The sequence below is a fragment of the Mercenaria mercenaria genome, chromosome 12, assembly GCF_021730395.1.
Source record: "Mercenaria mercenaria strain notata chromosome 12, MADL_Memer_1, whole genome shotgun sequence".
In the NCBI taxonomy this organism is placed as follows: Eukaryota; Metazoa; Mollusca; class Bivalvia; order Venerida; family Veneridae; genus Mercenaria; species Mercenaria mercenaria.
The window spans coordinates 34776065-34781216 of NC_069372.1; positions in this window are offsets into that span (position 1 = coordinate 34776065).

The window sequence follows — 5152 nt, forward strand, 5'->3', positions numbered from 1 at the left end:
ACGGACGCGGGCATGGAAATGTGAACGTACATGTACTCTGCACTTCATTCAAATTTGAGGGGTCATCTCAGAACTGTTTAATGAAGGCGTGGTTACTTAACTAGTATATATTAAGGGCTAAGTGCAAAAGGGAAGCCATTTCACTTTTTCATTATATTGATTAAACGCAGACAATATATTTTCCCTGCACGTCGGTAATGGGCATATCAAAATATGCGGATTGAAATTAGGAATGTTGTCAATTTCTGTCAAATTTTAAACAAAGTATTCACAAATACCACTTTTCGAATTCCTGGTATGCAAGAATGGGTTTAAGTCCAGTAAAAGTTTTGCAAAAGGGGATCTAGTTCATAAAATACCCATACTTTCCTTATTATAAGGATATTTTGAATTCAAAAAATATTTATTGTAAATCATAACTTTTTGGCAAACCAGTCCAAAAATTTCACGAATTGCAGTCCAGGTATGTCTTCGTGGATTTAATCTGTTTACTTTAGGAAAAAAGTCCTATTATGGGGTAAGCACTTTTTTATTATTATTTTTTTTTGTAAAATCTTGAGACGACATTAGTGGTACAGTCATAGTAATAAAATGGTACCAGTATCTCAATTTTGATTTTATCCCCTTTCTTGCACTACACTAATTTAAGCCATTAATATATAATTACATAAAATGTGCACTTTATTACCTGAAGGCCGCAGGTATATTGGAATGCAACTAGTGTAGCACATGGGGACTTGGTGATTTCACGTGGCTTTTTACCGATATGCGATTGGCTTATCGCATTTATGGAACGCCGTATTTGCAATATAGCTGGCACTCTATATGATATATAGAGAAATGTTTGTGACATGAATTCCTCATTCATTATTTCATATATTTTATTCAAAATTTCAGCAATGATCAATATTGATACCTAGTTGTGCATAAGGGCTTTTGTATTAATTGCTCTTCAGTTTCCTGGATTATGGTCCTGTGTTGTCAAATAAGTCCAGGTGAAGGCATGAATTACATTTGTGAAAGCTCTAGTAAAGTATTTCAATAGTCAAGGAATGTGACCAGTTATGCTAAAAGTTATGTTATACATGAAAGGGAAATATAGTTATTTTTGCTCAAAACAATAACTTTCAGAATTAAGAAATACGCAGTTCATAGATCTACTTGTAAATCATGTTGAATAGAGTAATATTTCCTACATTAAAGCGTAATGGTATAATAAAAAACAAGTACGTTATTTACCCATAAGTTACTGTCAACAATTTCTGGTCTGTATAACTTCTGGCCGTAGGAAATCTTTCGACTTGTTGAAACTAAGTTTATCCCAGTAAAATTGTATGTCGTACAAGATTACAGAATTAGTTCCGTTATAGAAAACGCCTGGTTATTACATGCTTGGGATAAGGTGGTTCTGCTCAACAACTTTTCAGATTGGCATATTTTCACGATATTTTCACGATAATTAGTATATAGCAAGTTTATATGGAGACCTAGCTTGGAATGGCAATTTTATTGTGTTTGGAGCCTGTGTGTTCATTACTAAATGTGCTGTTAACTTGTACTTGAAAACTCCACGGTGTGCTGTAATATAAGGCGCTGGTCTGCTTCATTCTTTTGCATTTAAGAATTCTTAGGAGTAGTGGTAAAAATCCTGGTCGGCACTTTACTTTGTTTTGGTAATGTTAATGTCATTGGAGGTCAATGCGGTCATGGTCACAGTTAAAATAGAATCGCTCAACAATTGGTTCGTCAAGATGGTTTCCGGTCAATAGCTTAAGTTCGAATTGACAAATTGTCACGAAACTCTGTATATAGACCACGAAGCTGGCTTGGATTGCATTTGGGCCCCTCTATACACTGTTACTAAAATGGATTAAAAACTGTTTTCTAATTAAGCTTGGAATGACATATTATCCACCAAGAATGTACATAATATGCTTTCATAAAGACCCAATTTATGACTTTTTTCACGGCCACTCAGTTTAAGACCGATGTTTATAAAAATACAACAAAATCCTTGGACAAGTTTCAATTTTATATGTTTTGAGAAAAACCCCGGATTTTACCAGAGTACATAGTACATCTACATTTACATATACATCTCCGTGTCCGTTGAAAAGGTCTTATAGTCGGTCATTAGATAAGAACACACCTGATAAAGGTCGTAACGTTCGAATGAAATTATTTCACTGTTAGTCACTGCAAACTATGAGAATATTGATACACTTTGATTGAGAACACTTTATATAACGAGTTGTATCTTTAAATTTTATGCATCGTTACTGCTAGAAACAAGCATGTCACATCAGCCCCATTTTCCATTTTCTGTAACGCAAGATTATTTACTTGTTTCAAACCCATTTGTGTTTGTTATTCTACTTCACCCATGTCATATTTACAATTTATATAGATTTTACGTGCATGTAACTCACTGTGAACTTCCATTGATTAAACCGTCACTCAGATGTTACAATTATTTTTTTTTTATTTCAAGTCCACTGTCCATGTATGAACGGTGGTCAACAGTTCTTTTATTTTTTAAGAAAAACATATGTTATAGATAAAAGCAATCCTTTTTATTGTATTATTGTAAGTATTTTCGGAAAAAGATAAAGCATAGAATCAACCTGATGGAGCAATCCAAACTATAATTTAATAAGCAAATTCGATAAATTGGTATCCCCCGCCAAATGGGGTTGTGGTGAGGAATGGCAAAGAAATTTATTCGGCAAAAAATTAAAGATGTTATCCTTAAGATAGCACAATCAAGTAAGAAGGCTGGTACGTTGGTGGTGACGGGGGTTACAACTTCACATGTTGATAAATATTCATGGAAGGTTTTAAAAATGGAATGCATGCGGGGTGCATGAATGGGGTGATGGGGGTGACAGGGTGGAGGAGCGAGGTGGGGGGGGGGGAGGGTACAACTTTGTTGATAAATATTCATGGAAGATTGAAGGTTTAAAAAAAACAAATGGAAAACAAATTGTTGGGTGGGGGTGGGGAGGGGTAGGATGTGTCACCAGGGTGCTGGGGGTGACCGACTTCGGGTACACAACTTAGTTACATTGAGTGTAGCGTTATAAACGCTTTTAAATTTTCATCGTAAAAAGTGAGTAAAACTAACTAATTCTCATGTGTTTCTGTAACATATAGTCTTTCAGTAATTAAGTTTCAATTTGAAAGCATTCTTAACAAATGCAGCATTAATATCCAGATATCTAAAAAATCTTCATTTTTTTTATTTCGAACGATCTGAAGGCCAGTGCCTTTAAGTTATCATTCTGCGAAATTGTATGTATTAAAAAAATACATGAATGATATTAAAATTATGCACATAAAAAGACCGGAATTACATCAGGTACCCAGGTAATGGATCCAGGCACACGACCATAATGCGATTCATTTCAAAGCTTGTTGAGTACATGCGTTTTAGGTTCATTGGGATTGCTTTTATATAAATATACAAAAATATGTTTGTGTTTTACATAACATGCCTTTTGTTTCCTTTGCGTATGTTAGGATTTCACCTGGCGGGGATAACTTTTATTTACACTGTCCTGTGACTTTGGAACATGGTGGCGAATAAGAGTGAGGTTAGATGCACCATAAACCGGTTTAAGCTCCCCAGCGGTGTTTTTGCTGGGAGTACCCAGCTGTGTTCATTTTTTGTTCGTTTTGTCCTGTTTGCTTTGTATGTGAGTGTGTCTGTTGGCAGGGTGCACATCTGCGTACTGTGATTTTCGTTTAGGGGGTGGGGGGGGGGGGGGCTGCGTTTTCGGAACGTGGCATTCCCTATTTGACATTTTTATCCTGTTTTTTATGTTTGTCACGACATGAGCTCCGATAGAGCAGACAATTTCTTTTCGGAAAGTTCGGTTTTCAAGCAGGGTATTTCTACGTTCCATGCAAGAATTTTATTTTCATCAGGCACAGACTAGCTAATAAATGAATGCATTTACAAATGGACTATGCTCTTCTTTATACAAAACTATCATTCTTCGACTTAACCGCCCCTGGTTTAAAGACAAACTTAATGCGGCAAAACATGTAAAACACAAGTCTGAATGGCATAAATCTAAGTTAACAATCGATCACAAATTCTACGTATACAGACACCAATAAAATCCTTATTCAGACCCGAACCGACTACTCTGTTATAGTAAAGTTATGTGACGGTGGTCACAAAAGCATATTCAAAACAACCAAAAAATGCAATAGATGCTTTATGTCCTTTATGATTCGTCGTCTATGTTATGTCCATAGAATTTTAGTGACTTTTTCATCAGTAAAATAAATTGAAAACATCAGGTCTGACGTTATCTCACATATCTCGACTATGATTGAGTAGTCTTAAATTGCACAGTGCACTGGGAAGTATTACCGTCTTGATAATTTAGCTCCTACAACAAAAGAAGAGGTAAATCAAATCACAGAAAGCTCCGACTAAATTTTGTGAACTTGATCCCTTACGAACATAACTTCTGACGAAATGTCTTGATGAACGTTTAGTGGTTGATTACAAACATTATAAACACATCAATGGAGTTAAGTTATGTATCAAAGAACTTCAAGCGTACGAGGATAAGACCTCTCATTAAGAAACTAAGTCTTGAACCAAATATTCTCAACAATTACAGTGTCCAGTATGACGTTTATTTCATAAAGCTTTGAAAAGGTAATGGATGCGCGTCTTATGTGACACTCGAGTGACAACAAACTTCATGAGGGACTGCATTCAGCATATATAAAATGTGTGACATTCAACTGAATCGAGTTGATAAAAGTTCAGAATGACATCCTACGGCCCCTCAACCAAATTTCTCTGACAGTTCTTGTGTTACTCGATCTGTCTGCTTAATTGGCCAAAACACACGAAGATAATTTGGAGCAACGGGCAAAGGATCATATAACAGTCACACTGAAAGAAATCCACCAGTGAGAGTACAAGCGTCTTACTCGCGTCTTTAAAGCTCTACATGGTAAGTCCCCTTTGTATACATAGGGTATGATAGAAGTGTGCAGACCGCTTAGAAACCTAAGACAACAAGACACGTTATCATTGGTTGTGCTAAAGACTAAAATCTTGATGTATGGCGATCGGAAGTTTACGATCACTGCTCCCAAGCTTTAGATCTCCCCACCCGTCAAGATT